At 33.5% G+C, this 20,971-nt stretch overlaps 1 protein-coding gene across 1 annotated transcript in view; it reads right to left on the bottom strand.

The window, feature by feature from the left end:
- LOC124536402 overlaps positions 1–20,971 on the bottom strand; it is a 167,769-nt gene that overhangs the window by 124,570 nt on the left and 22,228 nt on the right. The gene's annotated exons all lie outside the window — the stretch shown is intronic.

Here is a 20,971-nt window from a genome sequence, read left to right as displayed (position 1 = left end):
AAAACAACACTTTTTGATACAGGACAGGCCATTCTACCGCCAAATAATAGTACTCAGTATTGTTGTGTTTCGGTTTGAAAGGTGAGTGAGCCAGCGTAACTATAGGCACAAGGGACATAACATCTTAGTTCCCAAGGTAGGTGGCACATTAACGATATAAGGAATAGTTAATATTTTTTGCAGCTTCATTGTCTATGGGTGATCCACTTACCATCAGGTGGCCCATATACTCGTCCGCCAACCTTTACCATAAAAAAGTAGGAGTCACATCTCCCAACAATTTAGTATTATTATCTTAACTCGCGCTATAAGATGATGCTCTTAGGTTCACACAAAAGAGGCATCCACTAGCTTAGGCAAACGTAACTTTATACTAAAACTGTGTTATATAACATTTTCTGAAATTAATGGGTTTAATTAAAGTTCACTAGAAGATGTTAAGCATACATATCTCGTCTTAGACTGCATAAGTATAAGATGGTCATTTTTGTTTATTTTAGGTTCTCCAATTTATATTTGAAACGCAGACAAGGCAAAAGATGAGCATTTTGTCTATTGGGCTGCTTCTTTGTTTATGTGCCTAGTTGAACTAAATTTTAATCCAAATTTGAAATGGGTATTTAAGAACCAATTTTGATTATTCTCTATTTCTTCAGTTATCTTAACTTTACTTTTTGTATTTATTGCGTAAGTTTGTGTGTCGTTCATCTAATTGCATTAAAATGTTATACAGCTATTTTTTGTATTTGCGTGATGAGATTCACAACATAGTATCATCAAAAAAAATATTTGCATTCTGTAAGTGAAATAAAGAGGCGAATCAATCAAAGATTAAATTTATATTTAATCTTTGATTGGTTCGTCATTTTTAATTTATTAAGGAGATTCCTTTATCCATATAAAGTACAAATAAAAAAAAAAACAAAAGCGCGCGAAAGTGAATTAAGCCGCCATTAATATTTCTTTTTGGGCGCGAACTGTAATGTCGATATTGGCGCAACTTGTAATTTGTTAAAAGAGTGCCTTGTGTTTTATTTGGAATTATAAGCTCAACTTAGTAAGTAGTTTACTTTAATATCTATGATTACGTTATTTATTTAGGTTAAGATAAATTTGAAATTCGAACTGTTTTTGGTTTGCTAGTAAATTATTTTAAATAATTTAAATTGAGAATTTAAATAAAATCTTTCTTAAATCTATTTCACTTCTGTACGCTAAATGTAATCTAGCTCGCGTTAAAGCATCGTGCATATTAAACGCTGATTTCGGGTTCGAACACAGGCAAACACCACTATATATATGTGCATAATTTGTGTGTATGTGTTGTGTTTATAATTCATCTCGTGCTGGAACAGGCATGTGAGAAATTCTGCCACATGTGCATTCCACGAACCCGCATTGGAACAGCGTGGTGGAATATGGTTTTAACCCTCTCCTTTATGGGAGAAGTAGACCTTAGCCCAGCAGTGGGGGATTTACAGGCTGTTACTTTACTATACTTTATTTGCGTTGAAGCAGATATACAATAAGGTACAATATTTTCTTCAAAAGGACTTATCTCAGCAGTTCGAAATTTAAAAAAATGTTACTTTATGTAATACAACATAAATATAAATAAATATTCTATTTCAAATAACAGTAGAAAACTACTATAAAATATGCCACAATTAAAGTCCACAAAAAGTCCACAAGCGAAACTCAAATGCGTCGGTTAGTGCGGGGCGGGTTCACCGCTAGCCGAACCACTCTTGACAATTACCAGCTTTTTCGACGAAACGTGACACTAATAGGTTTAAGAGTTTCATTGCTGTTGAAGTTTTAAAATAGCTGTTTAATGAACCACCAACTCGTGGAACCGTGTTTTACACCTGTTGGTTTCGTGTTTGAGTAAAGTGGTTACCTCACTGCTTCTTTTTAAAACAATAGTTGAATAAAATGATTTATTATATAATATTATCGACGATCTCCGTGGTCGAGTGGTGTGTACACTGGTTTTCATGGGTATAGCACTCCGAGGTCCTGGGTTGGATTCCCGGCTCAGTCGATGTAGATTTTCATCATCATTTATATTTATAATATTCGCCTATAAGGCCCGAAGTTTCAAATTTATATGACTTTTCGAATTTGTTTTTGCACATGAAAAATTTATTTGTTACGAGATAGAGTCCTGAGCTCAAAGCCGTGGTCGGGCCGATAAAAAGTTGGGTTTTCTAACAGCCCGGGAATTGTAAGTTGAAAGTGTCTGATATGGATACTGCCTTGCCTCAAGAAGAAAGCAGAAGGACCCAGGCAAGTACCACTCAATTTAATATGCTTAATTTGTGTTTATAATGCATGTCGAGCTTGGCTATAAAGAAAAACATCGTGAGGAAATCTTCATGTGTCTAATTTCAGCGTAATCTTGTCATACCAACCCGCATTGGTGTAGCGTGGTGTAATAAGCTGCTAACCGTCTTCTCAAAGGCAGAGGAGACTTCAACCCAGCAGTGGAAAATTTACAGGCTGTTACTATCATGAGAGTGAAATACTTAGTGCGCATGTGTTTGCCCCAACACTTATTCACTTGTATTCTTTTGGGATTGTGGGCCGTGACTGAAATAAACCAGGGTAACATCAACATCGTAAAACTTACACCATATTAATAAACATCATCACCTTCTTTTGTCAATGCAGATCAATTTGTTGATTCTTTAGGTAAATTGTTACACTCTATTAAGCATTATGGGAATGTTATAATAACTGGTGATATAAACATTAATATATCAGCGAATAGTTCTGACAGAAATAGACATAACTATCTAAATGTACTAGCTGAATACGGAATCTTACCGGCTCATACATACCCCACTAGAGAAGTAAGTTGTATTGACCATGCTATGATACGAGCATATAAAAATATCGCTGTAATGGTATTAAACACATCCGTAACTGATCATCTAAGTTTGGTTATATGCCTAACATCAATGCCTACGATTAAAAATAATTGTGCTAGATTCGTTACAAACTTAAATGTCGATGCAGCCTTGAAACAACTAGAGAATTGTAATATGTCTCCATTACTTTCTTTATTTAACCCTAATGAAATTGCTGATAAATTATTAAATGAACTTACTTCAGTTATTCAGAATAATACAATTACTACTAAAATTCCTAGAAATAAAAGAATTATAAAACCTTGGATAACTCCTGGATTACTTAAATGTATTAAGAACAGAAATAAAATGCAATATAAACTTAAAAAGAACCCTAATGATAATATACTACAAATAACTTACAAACGCTACAGAAATTTTTGTAATGATCTATTAAAAAAAGTAAAACGTAACTTTGAGCGCGCGCAACTTAAAAAATCTATTAGAAATCCAAAGGAAATGTGGAAAAATATTAAATCCATTGCTTACATAACTAAAAAAAATCAAGCCTGTACAGAACTATTAAAAATAAAGCCTTTAATTGGTGAATCATTAGATAGTATCAATGATTACTTTTCAAAAATTGGTAAAAATTTAGCTGAATATATAATAAATAAGCAATCCACCATAACCTACAACGATGTTACTTATAGGTTTTCAGCATCTAGTGGTTTACCGAGTTCTTTCGGTTTAGTTCATACTGATGAGTCTGAAGTAGAATCTATACTTTTGAATTTAAAGAATAACTGTGCTACTGGATGGGATAACATACCTACTAATTTTATTAAGCTTGCTAAACATATTCTTGTCCCAATTATAACACATCTTTGTAACACCTCTTTTGACAAGGGCATCTTCCCAGACATTTTTAAGTTAGCTGTGATACATCCTATTCACAAGAGTGGGAGCAGAGACGTGATTGGAAATTTTAGACCAATATCAATATTGCCAACACTATCTAAAATTCTTGAAAAGTTAATTAATAAAAGGCTAATCAAATACTTAGAACATCACAATATACTTTCCGATTCGCAATATGGCTTCCGGACTAAAATTTGTACCGAAGATGCGGTCATAGATCTTTCGAACGAAGTAGTGAGAATACTTGACAACGGCCGGAAATGTTTAGGCATATTTCTGGACTTGGCCAAGGCGTTTGATACCGTCTCTGTTCCTATTCTCCTGAATAAGCTTGAAAAAATTGGCATAAGAGGTACACCACTTTCACTTTTTGAAAGCTACTTAAAATATAGAAAACAAAGTGTTAAAATTGAAAATAACTATAGCCAAGATGCACCTATTACATATGGTGTACCACAGGGCAGTGTCCTTGGGCCGACCCTATTTTTAATATTTATTAACGATTTATCAATGCTAAAAATTAATAATTGTAAAATCTATTCTTATGCAGATGACACAGCCCTGATCGTTAATGGTAACTCCTGGGAAGAAACAAAATTATTTGCTGAGAAAGGTCTAAACATAATAACCCATTGGTTAAATCAACATCTATTAACTTTAAATGTGACTAAAACTAAGTACCTAACTTTTACGATTAGAAAACCATCCCAACCCCCACAAAATTTTCAAGTAAAATGCCATACATGCTCCTATCCATATATCAATAACTGTAGTTGTCTAGATATCGAAAGAGTAACTGAATATAAATATTTAGGTGTTATAATTGATCAACATCTCAATTGGTATAAACAAATAGATAATTTAATAAAAAGGACAAGAAATCTTATTTGGGTTTTTAAAAAACTTCGTCACGTTCTACAACCCGATCTGTTAAAATCAGTATACTTAGCTCTCGGACAGTCAATTCTTACGTATTGTATCCCGGTCTGGGGAGGTACCTGCAAAACCCAACTTATTCACTTAGAAAGAGCCCACAGATCATTATTAAAAGTAATGTTCTTTAAAACGTATGGATGCGCAACATATAATCTATATTCAACAACCAAAATATTAACAATCAGACAACTTTACGTTCTACAAACTGTGTTGAGAGTTCATAAGTCATTAACATATAATAAACCAGACAAGAATAGAAGACGAAATCATGCAGTAATTAATTTACAACATTGCAACACACAATTTGCTAACAGACAATACAACAAACAGTCTTCCTTCCTTTATAATAAAATAAATAGGATTATTAACATTTATGACCTTCAATATCATCAGTGTAAACAGACATTAACTAATTGGCTTTGTACTTTAGACTATTATGCTACTGAAGAATTATTAACTGTACAAACGTAAGAAATATTCATATTAATTAAAAAAACCATAATAATAATAATAAGTAAATAGGTATAAAAAATAAAATTATATAATACACACCCACACACATACACATACACACACACACACACACACACACACACGCGCGCGCGCGCGCACATGTAAAATGTTTTTCATTTCCATTTTTAATCTTAAAATAAGTTAAATATTTATTAGTTTAAAATTGTATGTTTCGATATATGTATGTCCAGGAGGAGGAGCGGGTATTTTGAGATACAGGTTTAACCTACTTCAAAATTCCTGTTGCTAACTATTGCTGTACAAACTGATTTAAACAATAATTTTTTTTTTTTTTTTTAAAACATATAAATATATTTGCCATATTTGTGGATTTAATGTTGCAATCCATGTATTAAATATCTATATCTATACAACTATACATTGGCCAATGTTCCAAAGTATTTGAGCCAATGAAGTGATCTGTACCAACATTCAAAGTTAACCAAAGTGCTGCCTTTAGTCTTAACAACAAACCTCATCCCGCGCCGTCTTAATCTATTTCAACAAACTTGTCGACGGAGGCTCCACGCGTTTGTTTTAATTGATTCAAGTTTTGCAACTCAATCAAATGAGAATGCGATTGGTTGAAGTCGCGATTGCCTTTGTTCTTTTCCCGATATTTTTTATGGCAACACTCAATACTCTTTTAAGTTTCTTACTTAAACATACTTACTATTGTTTGATTACTGTTTCTTGTGTGTTGTTTTTATTTTGATGAATTTCTTATCTGTGTTTAATATAGATTCCTTGTATTTTTTATGTTACAGGAAACGAGCAGGAACGTCTCATCACTGATTACCACCGCACAGGACATCTGCAACAACGATGGGCTACCAGGTGCATTGTCGGCTTTTATGGAAGGGTGATTTTCAGCTGATCTTACCATATTTGCTTACAGTGAAAGTAGTGTGTTTCTAGTAGTAGATAATTACATAAAAATGAGTAACTTCGAGCTTATGATACTTAGTAGCATTATCATGTAAATACCAAAAAAGGTGGTACGGAACTCACACTACGCTTTCCTTATTGAAAGGATGTTTTTTTTTTTAATATTTTTTATTTTAGTAAAACAGTTTCTTTTAAACATAAATTAGCTGAATCAAAGTATAATTTATTCAAGTAGGCTTTTATAATAACTTTTGAATCGTCATTTCACAGAATTGTTTGAAACATAAAGCTAATACCGGTTCGGAATGTAGATTTTACCGAGAAGATCCGGCAAGAAAATTAGCAGTTATTATTTTCTAACATTCGAAAAATAAAGTTTTATCAATAAAAATCAATTGAATTCATATAATTTATACCGTCTGAAAATTATAGGCCTCCAATGGCTGGATGTCGTGAAAAAAGATATGAGAGCCACTTGATTTATAAAGTATGACACTAAAGACAAATACAAATTTGAGTTGACTTAGTCGGAAGGCAGACCCTGGCAAAAGCTGGGATCAATAAAGGCCAACAACAACAGCTTATAAATTTCACACTGGGCTAAGGCATCCTCTCTCATTGAGGAGAAGGTTTGGAACATATTCCACGCTGTTCCAATGCGGGTTGGTGGAATACATATGCCAGGCAGGAGAACGATACAAAATTCTCCACGCATTTTACTCAGCTATATAATGTTGTGTTGAATAATATGCCGTATTTATTAATGTTTTTAGCTGCCCTTAGCATATATGCTTACTGTGAAAGTAGTGTTTCTAGTACTGCTTGGAATATTATTTGGCAAACTTTTATGGCGGCAGCCTCAGACTAATCTTTCTTTGAAATGATGTTGTTAGTGGTTTTAATTTAGAATAAATACGTAAATAATTTCCACTAAAATCAAGCGAGGCATGAATAAATAATTTAATTTATCGATTTAAAGAGAAAAGGTCTCGTTTTAGTTTAATTATTAATAATGCATCACCGTCTAAGGGACTTAATTGCTCGACTAAACGAAGGGAAACCAAATATAACAGATAATTCCTGACACTTAAGGTAATACTATGGTCACAAAATACTGCTATATTATCAAATGTAATTTTTATTAAACTTTGTATTTTTTTAATGCAGTTGAAAGATAAATAATAAAGAAATAAATATATATTGAGAAAATATCACATACATTATTCTGATCCCAATGGTAGTAGCTTAAAGCACTTGTGTTATGGAAAATCATAAGTAACTACGTCACCACTAACACCCAGACCCAAGACAATATAGAAAACTAATGAACTCTTTCTACATTGACTCGGCCAGGAATCAAACCCAGGACCTCGGAGTGTCGTACCCATGTTATTTTTTAAATTATAACAATTAAATGAAATCAAATAAAAACTTTTCATAGGATTTGATGTACCCAAAAAAGCTTTTTAATAAACGTCAAGTTTCGTGGGTGATATAATGAGTCAGATATATAACCATAAGAGCAAGCAAGTCACAGGGAGGTCTGTTTGTGTATGTAACACACAAGATCGCTTATCACATACACCAAAACACTCAATGAATCTGTCAATTGTCACGAATGCGTTCTGTCATTATTTATATTTCATTTTGTTGTGAATGTTTGCTTCGATTCCTTTGTTTTGCTCCTGAAATCCAATTGTTTACCAATAAAATAACTTAAGTGCTATTATTTACTGGATTTTGGAATAGGATTTTTTGACTTGTTTGTTTGGATTGTTACTTGTTTCCCGGAATTTTTTAGATTTTGATGTTGTTTAAATATGTCAGAATCTCGTTGTGATACACATCCCGAAAAAAGGTCGGTATATTTCGAAGAGATCACAGAAATGTCAATCTTAACTCAAGTAAGATTGGCACTCGCTTACAAGCTTTAGTGAAGTTACGGCAAAATTACAAACGCCTTCACAAATACAATGAGTGTCACTTAAAATGGGTCTGTTGGTCTATTTGATCCTCAAATTTATTTTGGAAGAAAGGTACTTAGACTTGAAGTATGACCAGATAACGTTAGGTCCCCGATGTTTTGGTGCGTTTAATCTAGAATTATAGAATAATCTATACTGATAATTACTGGTGCTCAAATGATGAATTCATAACTATTTTTTATAAAAAAGTCAATCATAAAGTGAAATCCATTTGTTATCGCGTGTATTAATAGTCTATCACTATGGATGGGGTGGAGCTATAATCACAGTTTAGCAGAAATAACTTTACTAGTATGTAAAAAAATATACAGACGGTGCCAGTCTCTATATTGTCATAGAAGAAACAATGACAAAAAAGAAGTTTCATTATGGTTGTGCTAGTTTTGCAAGCCACAAAATTTAAATGTTTTAAATATCTATCTAAAAACTATATCTGTGTGAGAAATCCTTTGTTGAAAAATATATAAATATCAGAATTATTAAAAAACAACACAAATAATTTCATTTTATGAGTAAATATTAACCCTTTGTAACTGAACAAGTTAATACAAATACTGAAGTATAGTACGCAAATAAAACTACCCAACTTCGTTACAGCGTCAACACGTGTATACTCAGGTTTTATCAACAGCAGTAAAGATTTCTCATAATATACCTCAAGCTTTAACACTTTTATTACTAGTTCTTTGAATAGTAATTAAATAAAGCGTGGCTGCATTTATGTTATGTTAATTATGTCTAGCCTTCTCTCATGAACAATTTTTTAAAAGAATTCGATAAGTCATATTTCTTATAATGTTACAAAAAACTCAAGCCTTTTGTTTCTAATTATAAAATACCATACCCAATATTTTTCAATTATATAATCTATATTAATATTATTAATGTGAAAGTATGTGTATCTGTAAATGTCTGTCAATACGCCTGTTGCTATTTCACTACCTAACCTATGAACCGAATTTGATGAATTTGGTACGAAGCAAATTTGAAGTCCAAGGAAGGACGTAGGCTAATTTTTTGTCTAACACGTGACGACCAACCCCCTTAAACGCGAGTGAAGCTGCGGGCTAAACTTTGTAGTAAATATGCCTTTCATATTTCCTAACTTCTAAACATATGCCAGGAAGAAACATTCCGGAGAAAGTTTCAGTATGAAATGATCAGATGATCAAATGTCCCTCAATTTCAATTTATTGCCAATGCTTTCTTTATTGAAATTTAATTAAGGTTGCTATTAAAAAAATATTGACAGAAGTGTATTAATAATTTAAGCACTCACTACAATGATGGTCATGTAACGCAATGTTTATTATAACTAAATTCATACAAATACGTTCTATTAGGAGTGTATATTATTATGACTTATTCATTACTTGGTTATTCGCTACTCGCCCCTAATCATCCGTCGTTTTCTGTGAATGACATTTTTGGGGTTAGAACAAAGGATTCTTTTGAGTCATAGATATTTTCCAATTACTAATTCTCAGTTGAACTATGTACGTATTTATGATTGAGTAGTTATTTCTTTATCATCATTTTTAGCATCTCTGGTTATGGTGAATGAAGATATGACTTTGAAGTTTATACAAGTTTATTAGAGAGCTAAATATAGAAAAATTGTAACGGGCCTGGTCGGAAATAAAAGTAGTGGGATATTCCGCGTTAACAATAGCGGTGGAACGTGAGGTGAACGTCACATAGCAAGCAAGGTTAGTGCAAATGTATGTGATAAAGGGCTAAAATATGAAAAATAGCCATCAATAAGCCTAGTCATTTTTTATGGCTTAGATGGACGAGCATATGGGCCATCTGATGGCAAGAGCTCACCATCGCTCATAGACAATAGAACATCTAATGAGTTGGTGGTATCTAACCAGGCGGGCTTGCAAAAAGCACCACCAAGTGAAATCTAGGCTAGTCAGATCGATAGTGTTTTTTTTTTAAATAATGGTATTAATGAAAGCGCATAAGCTTGTTATTACATAGAATTCTAATTAACTGCGTGTTATCCGAGTGTGTAAATTTGCTATTAGAAACGTGGATCTCAGAAGCATCCTCATTACGATCGTACTTCTTTCTAGCACGCCCGTTATACACATGTTAATTGGATTCAATATGGGCGCGTCTTTGCAGAGTTAATTAAATTTAAATTGCATCTATAAACCTAATAGAAAAAAATAAAATCTAAAGTTCAGTTTTATATCTTATAGTGTAAAACTAGTTTGTGTTTATTTTAGGTGGTATCAAAAAACAATTATTACATGTTTCTATTAAATTAAAATATTTTGTAAAAATACATTAATAAGAAATGCATATTATTCAGCACAATATTGTACAGATGATAAAAAAGCATGGAGCCAATGTCAACAGCTACGAAATATTACGAGTACATATATGTTTATAATTGAATTTAACTAACATAAATTTGTATTTCAAATGTTGGAAAAGAGCGACTACCGAGTTTCTGCCCGTTCTTCTCGCTAGGATCCACATTCAGGTTGCGTACGTTAGTCAGTACGTTAATATAGTTTTGTAAAATGACCATTCAAAGGTGTTTGTAAAAATCTAATTGAATAAAGTATATTATGATTTTGATTTTGCTATTTTGAGCTTGAATAAAGTAAGTTAGAATAAAGAACATCTCTTGATACTATTGGGTAGCATGTACTTAAAGTCACTGATGTTTATGCAGTTATATACTACAAGTTCTGGCCCGTGGCTTCACTCACTTTCTAAGGGTTGGTTGTCACGTGTTAGGCCAAAAAGGAGCCTATGTCTTTCCTTGTAGCTCAGGTTTGCTTCGTAACAAATTGCATCAAATTCGGCCTATTGGTTTGGTAATGAAAGAGCGAAAGACAAACAGTTAAAATAGTTACTTTCATATTTATAATATTAATATGGACTTGAAATATATATTTTAAATAGAGTATACAAGTACATTAAATAAAATAAAATACACAAAAGGTATTTCACAGCATTTCTAAGTTCACCGGAAACAGGACTCCAGCAATGATAAGAAGTTTTAACTCAAGAAACTTAAAGGAGTATTGCCTTAAAGAAATATCGGGGATAGAACAAAGGCGATCGTGGCTTTGATCAATCGCATTACGAAACAATTTACGATCAGCACGAACGCTTGTCGGGCGTTAGTGACCCGAGCACCCAATCTATGATCTTTATTCCATTGAAATAAAACATATTATTGCCTGTTATGACAGTTTTCGAAGCCTTATTTTTGTTTCATTGAATATTATATTTTATTACACTGACTTAAGATTGCTTTTTGTTTATTGTTTAGGCTTTACGTTTCTGGAATCCTTATTTATTATGAGAGAATTATCATATTTAAGAATCTTAATGTCGTAACAAGGAAAGAAATTTAAGTGAAGCACGATAAATGTTAAATAATAAAGTAAAAAGTATTTTTTTTTTCAAATACTTATCCCAAGACTAGATGGACTGTAGATTAAATGTTTACTTTCAAATCCAGCTGTTTATTTATATGTGTTTATTTAAATGTTTATTTATATATTTTTTTATATTTGCCTTTCTGAATATTAAACTCAAACTCAAATTCCTTTATATATTAGTTACACCTACTTGTTGATTGTTAAATAAAACACAGCCACTGGTTCGAGAAAAAAAGAGAAGAATCGGCGTAAGAAACTCAGTGGATCTCTCTTTTAATGTCAATTCTATTATTGACATATATTTAGTAAATCATATATTTATCTACTGTCTAACTAAACGGATTACGATTGGCGACAATAATTGGAAATTTATTAATTCAAGCATTAAATAAATAGGATCAAGTTAATATTAAGCAAATTTTCAGAAAGGTATAAGTGTAGGTATATTTGTTTTAATATAATAAATAATCGCATTGTCAAACGTTAAAACAGGTATAAGCCATTCCTATTTTAAAATAGATATTTCAATTTATGTCTATTTACTTTATTTTCTACACAATTTCTCACCGAGACAAGATTTACGGCCGCAATAAAACACGTAAAAGATGTCCAAAGTGAATTATGAAAGAAATGATACAATTAAAGACAATAAACTGTAGCCCGTTTCTAAATAAGATAAATAAAATATTTCATCTGTGCACAAGGTGAACAAGAAATGAATGAAACCTTTTTGCGGACATTTTTTTATTTTTTTTTTAATTAAAAATTTACATGCTGGCCGTAAAATTAGACCTGATCGCAATTGGTGGACTGTTTGGATCGAAAATGATAGTATTGACATTACATTTTCGTACCTGTAATTAATCTGGATCATTTATTGTACACCGTAGAATAGGATATCAAACTGAGTAAATTTCCCAAGCAGTTGTTTGACCAAGTATAATAATAAGTATAATTTTGTACTACCTATTTCTATCTTTTCTTATTTTTCTTGTGTACCTACACTTATCCTCTGCTCTGCTTGTGATATATTTAAGCCCTTCTTAATTCAAAAAAATATATTTTTAAGTCCTGAATGTAAAACTTACAATAGCTTAATAAACAAAAATTTTAACGAAAAGAAAAACCGATTTCAATGAAAAATTTTTTTTTTTTTTTTTTTTTTATGGCATAGGTGGCAAACGAGCAGGAGGCTCACCTGATGGAAAGTGACTACCACCGCCCATGGACACCTGCAACACCAGGGGACTTGCAGGTGCGTTGCCGGCCTTTCAAAAAGGAGTACGCTCTTTTCTTGAAGGTTCCCATGTCGTATCGGTTCGGAAAAACCGCCGGCGAAAGCTGGTTCCACAAAGTGGTTGTGCGAGGCAGAAAATGTCTGAGAAATCGCGCTGTTGTGGATTTTCGGACATCAAGGTGGTGCGGGTGAAACTTAGAATTTTGGCGAGATGTCCGAAGGTGAAATTCAGCAGCCGGGATTAATCCGAACAATTCCTCGGAACATTCCCCGTGAAAAATTCGGTAGAAGATGCAGAGTGATCCGACATCTCTACGCAAAGCCAAAGGATCAAGGAGATCGGAAAGAGCTTGATCGTCGATAACTCGAGCCGCTCTACGTTGGATGCGGTCAAATGGAAGGAGCTGGTACTGGGGAGCACCCGCCCAGAGGTGAGAGCAGTACTCCATGTGAGGCCGAATTTGCGCCTTGTAAAGTTTAAGGCGATGGGCCGACGTGAAATACTGTCTCGCCTTGCTGAGCACGCCCAGCTTTTTTGAAGCCAATTTGGCTTTGCCTTCCAATTGACCGCGGAACTGAACGAGACTCGAAATATCAACGCCAAGTATTCCGATACTACCTGTAGCGGCTATCGGAATGTTCTCAAATCGTGGAGATACGACAAATGGTGTTTTTTTAGCGGTTAACGCGCAAACTTGCGTCTTTTTGGGGTTGAAATGGACTAGATTTAGCCAAAAAATATTTCAAAACGTCAGTTAGAAATAGGCCGTATTGGTGACAATGCTATCTCATGTCCGAATCATTCGATTTTTGAATCTGAAATGACGAATCCAATAAATAATTTCAGGAAGGACTACACGTCACGTCGTTTATACGGTGCGTCCTGAATAGCCGTAGTTAATTTCATCTTACAGTTCATCTTGGCACGTTACGGTGTCGTGACGTGAATTCACGAATTCATGAATGACGTGACAACGTTCAACGTTGATTTCCTTGTCACGACGTCGTGACGCGTCCGTGTGTGGGTAGCTTTAAGTAGAATAAACAAAATGTAAATTTACAATTCCAGACACATAAAAATATCCAAATTTGTTCGTGGAATTTAAATACTGTATAACTCTCTAACTCACTTTTGTAGAAGTTTTTAAAATACAATTTTTATGTAAAATTTTATTTTATTCAATTGTTGTTTTGTTTTTTTTCTTGCTTTTGCCATCTTCAATTTGTTTTGAAACACGTATTTCGTAATTCTCCATACCTTCTCAAGGGTTGATTTCTTTTACTGCAATATTAAAATGCTTTGTTTTAAGAGTAACTATAGTATAAGAGTAACTGCAAATTTCGATTTTAAAGCTTGTGTGAAACGGAGTATTATTTTTAAACAAACACATAAAAATAAAGTACTTTTTTAAACATGTGATCATCGTGGGACGTCTGGCACAATATATGGCTACAAAAAGAATTTGTAATAAAAATACAGTGGAAGTTTTTACCAGAATAATGGTATATACCAACAAAATAGTATATACTCGTAGTATACGCGCTACGCACTTATTAGGGAGTGCAAAGCGGCGGTATAGCATACAAGTTAACCTTAATTATCAATAAGTCTATTAAAGAAAAGCACTGATTACACACACACTCACTAGCCCCTTTAAATACAGAGTCTCTTTGATATATTTACCATACTTAAAACCAATAAAAACATAACATATTATTATGTAAGCTGTTATACACTTGTATCTATAGTCCACTCCAATGACAAAAGGAAACATTCAAAACATACCGTATTTTTCAATATCACAAGTGTGTTGTTGATAATTCCGCTATATGATTAATAACAAACAGTTCTTGATTAAAACTATATAATTACTTTTAATATTTCTTCTCTTAAAGACTTTTTTTTGGTCTTATTAACAAGTCCATTGGAAAGTTTAGCTACCACGAAGATATAACTGAGGGACTGAAGATATCGTATCAAGTTCATAGAACAAGAATCATAAAATCTTTCTAATAAAGATCATAAGTAAAATAGTTGATTCACATCTCGTGAGTTCGGAGTTCGAATTTCTGATTTATGTGCTGGTAAACGAACTTCGCAACTTATGCCGCTTATTAACGTCCGTACAACTTTCCTGAAGACTCTTTTTGAACGCCAATTTTACCTTAGTTTTATTCTGGTCGCTTCCCAGCGCTTTGACCCCGCTGGAATATTAATTTCCTTAAAGTATTTCGTTATATTTATAGCTATGTTACGTAGGTATTGTTACGTGTATAGCTGTGAAGAAATTTCACATTAACATCTATAGAACTTATATGATACTTAAAAAGTTTTGGCGTAAAAATAAAACAATACATAATTAACTTCTGGTATCAATCATTGGCCATGATTTGGCCAATGATTAGTTGATTATTTTTGAACGAGCACTGTCTATTGTTGTTCATAGCGAACTTAATGACTTAGGTCATTAGAACGTATTGGAAATTAAATACGAAATACTGCAATACTTACATTCTTAAATTTGTATTTGCAGTTTTTCTTAAAACTTTTATAATAAAATCTTTATTGGAGATATTTGAGAATCTTAGTTATTAGATTCATTTATTTATTATTTATTTATACTTTATTGTACACCACATGTTACACATTATAATATGTTACAGTATTATATATAATATTGTAGAGTACAACGGGCGGTCTTATGGCTAAGTAGCCATTTCTTCCAGACAACCGAATAAGGAGAGAGGTTGTATGAAAGTTGGGTAGGTGGTGCTAAGTTGGTAATATACATATATTGCATACAAATATCTACATGTAAATACTTATACAATGTTCATATAATATGTATATATATATATATATAAATACGTATACCCATACATACATACATATATACACATACATACACATACACACACATATACAGATCAATATTATAGACTAATAAATAATTATAACTAAACTAATAAATAAGCACTAATATAAATCGTCTCTATGCAGAATCAAAATAAAACTTCTTTAGGGAATTTTTGAAAATTGATAGTGTTTTGGATTTTTTTTATATTTAATGGTAAATTATTCCACAACTTAATTGCCTGAACGGTAAAAGAGTCACTGTAGAATTTTGTTTTATGTACCGATATTTTGAGTGTAAGACTCCGGGAAGATCTCAAAAGAGAAGGATCGCCTAGAAATTCAAATCTCTCCTTTAAATAAGAAGGAGCCCTTGAATTAAATAACCCACAGTACAGAAGAGACAAAATATGCAAGTTCCGACGAAAACGAATAGGGAGCCACTTGAGCTTCGAACGAAATACAGAAATGTGGTCATATTTGCGAAGGCAGAATATGAACCGGATGGCGAGATTTTAAAGTCGCTCAAGCCTATTGAGTTGGTCCTCGGTCAGATTAGTTTAGCTTGCATCGGCATAATCAAGAATAGGTAAAAGGAGAGAATTTGCTAACATAATTTTGGTAGGAATTGGTAGGAGGGATCGAAGCCGTCGTAGCGAGTTCAGTGAAGTGTAAGTTCTTTTGCTCAGTTCTTTCAAGTGATCTGACCAAGATAATGTTTGGTCTAAATACACCCCTAGATTTTTCACAACGGAACAGTAAGGTAAACAGGTACCATTGTACTCAATAGACGGTATATCAGCGTAATTAACCTTAGAGACCATGCCCGGACTACCAATAATAATGACATGTGATTTCCCGGGGTTTATAGCAAGTCCGTACAGTTTACTCCATTGATGAGTTTTCTGTAAGTCGTAATTCATGCCCTCAATCGCAATGTGAAGATTTTCAAGCGTAGTGTGGCGATAAATTTGAATATCATCTGCATACATATGGTAGGAGGAAGAAATATATTGAGAAATGGAATTAATGAAAATAGCAAAGAGCAAGGGAGATAAGACACCTTGAGGTACCCCTGCCTGGACATTACACCATGAGGAAAACGTCTCATTAAGGCGTATACGTTGTCGACGGCCTTTGAGGTAACTCGGAAACCACTCAATCACTGATGGAGATATGTTAAAGAAGCTTAACAAACTCAGTAAAACATCGTGATCAACGCAGTTGAATGCGTTGCTAAAATCTAAAAGTGTTAAAATAGTGAGTTGTTTGTTGTCCATGGCTAACCGAATATCGTCAGTAACTTTAATGAGAGCAGAGACCGTACTATGACCTCTACGGAAGCCGGATTGTATAGGATTAAGAAGTGAGTGTTGATTAAGGAAGAGGTTTAATTGGTGGAATACTAGCTTTTCAAGGACTTTAGATAGGAATGGTAGGATAGAAATCGATCGGAAATCACAATAGTTAGTTGCATTCGACTTCTTCGGGATTGGGATGATAAGAGTATTTTTCCATGTGTCCGGGAATTTATTACAGGTGATGGAGTAATTAAGTATATGGACTAAGATATGGATAATAATATCTAGGATGGGTATGATCATGTTACGGCTTATGCAGTCAGTACCAACGGCATTCAAGGACACAGACAGTATGTTCCTTTTAACATCACATTCAGTGAAAGAGGAGAAGGTAAATGGAGGGAAGTTAGAAGTTGGTAAAGATGAAAGAAAATTCAGCGTAGAATCTTTATCAAAATTTGCTGTTGTAGAAGAGGAAGAGAAATGTTTAATCAAGAGTTCAGTATCTATATTTATCGGGGTATTACGAGATTTACCAACTCCAAGTTTTTCAAGAAATTTCCAAGTTTTTGCGGTGTCGCCGTTTTCGACAGATCTGTGAGTATAGCGTCGTTGAGCATCTCTACATGATGTATTACAGTGATTTCGTGTCTTCTTGTATTTATCGCGATTGAGGTCAGAATTATTAATTTTATATTTCAGTTTAGCTCGATTTTTCTTCTCAATGAGCTTCTTTAGATCTTCCGTCAACCACGGTGCAGGGAGATGTTTCATTCTAACAGGTCTTATAGGTGCATGTACATCGTATAACCCTACAAGCAAACTATTGAACCTTCTTGTCAATAGAATCAGCAGATATAACCGCAGACCAATCCAATTGACAAGCATCCTCGCGTAGACGATATACATCCATTCCTCCAAAATTACGTAGAAGAAGCGTTCTTGATTTTCTTTGGGAGGACATATTTTATAAGAGAGAAAAATTAAGTCATGGTAGGAAAATGCATCGGCAGAACACTGACCATGCTTAGAAACTAAATCAGGAGATGAGACCATAATGAGATCAAGGAGCGAGGGGGTACAGCCGGGAGAAAAGTGGGTAGCATGTAGATTGCAGGATTCGGTAATTGTTAATAGCTTTTTACTATTAGCGTCGCCTTTAAGTAAACATGTATTAAAATCTCCCATTAAAATTGAGTGGCTGTAATTAGGGACAAAATTCTCTAGCAAATTTTCAAAACTAGGGTAGAAATTAATAAGAGAGGAGGGGTTGTACAATACACCAAGAAGAATTTTAGAATAAGCAAGACTGACTTCAATAAGCAAATGTTCAACCACATCGGGTAGAGGAGGTTGAGCTGACGAACTGATTACATTATAAGGAATATATGAGCGTAAGTAGATCGCAACCCAACCACCCCCCCTGCCGACGCGGTCATTGCGAATTAATTGAAAGCCAGGTAATGAATAGGATGTCGAAGGAAGTCATGGTTTCAACCACGATTCGGAAATAAGAATAGCATGAATATTACGGCAGTCAAAAGAAGCAAGCATATCAGGATAATGAGCCGGAACACTTTGAGCATTGATATGGATAACATTAAAATTTTTCGGACAATCTGAGAAATGTGAACTAAGGGTGACATTAAGTGAAGGAGATGTACTGTGAAAACTTTCTTCACCGGACATTTCGTCAGACGACGACAGAGACATATAAAGGTCACTTTGTATACTGCTGTGAGACGACATAATAAATATTTAAATATAATTACAAATATAAAAGTAAATATAAAAATAAATAAATTAAAAAATAAGATGAAAAAAAAAGAAAAAAATTAATACAAAACAAAAACATTAATAAAAATAATAACTAAATTAAGTTATCAAAAATAGAAATATCATAGACTACCTACCAGCTGTACTGTACAAAAATTAAAACATACGATACACTTTGCATAGACCAGAAAAAAAAACAACGATAGCTTAATTAAAGAATAATACAACTAAAATATGTTATCTATTAACATTAACTCTAACAAATTAATACAATAAAACAATATCTATTCAGTTAAAATTTCGGACCCCTTTTTTTCATTCATATTGAGAAGGGGGCGATTAAATAGCTGAATCTAATGATATTTTTGCATCTTATAAATGTTTTATTTCGTATTTATATTTATTAATAATTAATTTATTTTTCTAATGACGGCTGACAACCGATAACCGACGCTATTCCACATCAAGCCAAAGAAAATCTTGTTGATCTTTTTAGTATCAGACAAAGAAAGGGTCTTACGAACATCGTTAAGTATTTCGTGTAATCATTAGTGTCACCTGGATACACCAACTTGCTTAATAAACCACAACTGATGAACAGTCCACATCATCAACGCGACTCCATTGAATAAAGGGATCATCAGACTATGAGCTGTACTACTGGCTTGCTTTCATTTTGTTTTAAATAATTATCATTAAAACCTATTTTCATTATTATTCAATTTGCTGTCGAAACGCTTGGCCCTTGGAGTAGTGGTGCAAAAAGCTTCATCAAAAGTATAACACCTCGCCTCATTGCCTCCACTGGTGACAGGAGGGCTGGTTCGTTTTTTGCCCAGAGGATCGGAATTGCGATTCAACGGGGAAATGCTGCTAGCATTCTTGCCACCATTCGACGAGGGCAAGATTTATACAGTAACTAGTTTTAGTTCATACTTGTATAATCTTATGTTAATTAAATATTATATTTTAATTATACCTGACAATTATCAATTATTTCGACAACGCATAGCTTATTTTAAATTTGAAATTCGAATACAAATTCGAATTTTACTACATTTCTAGAAAATTCCAATCCAAACATACCCTTGTTATATAAGTCTTCACGGATTGTATATAAATGACAGCGTTACTGTGCTGACGTCATCACTAGTGTTCATGGTTCAAACACGAGTCATCAATTGAAAATGTTTACAAATCAATATTATATTAATGCCTTTATTCACAGTTCGATAAATCGTATTTGACTAAACAGTAGGCACGATAAATTGGACAAACACTACGCGGTTCGATGCAATTGTTGGTTGATAATTAAGCCTACGCTAGCTGGATTCTGACACGCAGACGTGAGGCTTGTCTAGCGAATATTTATAAGAGCAGAAAAATAATTAAACCATAGATTGACATATTAGCGATGATTCATAAAATCTAGAAGTGACATATACGTATAAAGTAAAGTAAACAGCCTGTACATTTCCCACTGCTGAGATAAGGCCTTCTCTTCCATTAAGGAGAGGGCTTGCAACATATTCCACCACGCTGTTCCAATGCGGGTTGGAGGAATGCACTTGTGGCAGAATTTCGATGAAATTAGACATATGCAGGTTTCCTCGCGATGTTTTCCTTCACCACCGAGCATCAGATGAATTATAAACACAAATTAAGCACATATATATAGTGGTGCTTGCCTGGGTTTGAACCCGAAATCATCGGTTAAGATGCACGCGTTCTAACCACTGGGCCATCTCGGTTCTAAGCATAATTGCATAGTATATAAAACAAAGTCGTTTACCGATGTCTGTCCCTGTGTATTATATGCTTATATCTTTAAAATTACGCAACAGATTTTGATGCGGTTTTTTAATAGATAGAGTGATTCGAGAGGTGATTTTTTGTATAGCATATATGGACCATATTGTAAATATATTTACTTAAATAAATTTAGTATAAGTATTGCACACGTGTCAAGGTGGGACGGGTCGCTGGAATTTAACAAAAAAAAGTTAAGATTTATAATTACGTATATTTCCAAGTAAAAGTAAACATATAATTTTATACAAATGGTGGTATAAAATGTTAATCAAACTTCTAGACCGCCCGTCACACCGGTTACTAAGCCCCTCGTTTGTCTTTAGCAGGCTCAAACTATGTTTCCCCGTTGAATGGAGTCAATGGCGCATTCACATCGTTTGTGACGCATGATTTACTCTTTTAAGTCAAAGTCATCGTTTAAATTTGGAACACGCTTGTTCTTATTATTTAAAAATTCATTTCAATACCACTTGAATTGAAATTGTA

This window comes from Vanessa cardui, chromosome 16 (assembly GCF_905220365.1).
Source record: "Vanessa cardui chromosome 16, ilVanCard2.1, whole genome shotgun sequence".
NCBI lineage: Eukaryota > Metazoa > Arthropoda > Insecta > Lepidoptera > Nymphalidae > Vanessa > Vanessa cardui.
The sequence above is the reverse complement of the archived record's forward strand: the minus strand, read 5'-3'. Positions and strand labels throughout refer to the sequence as shown.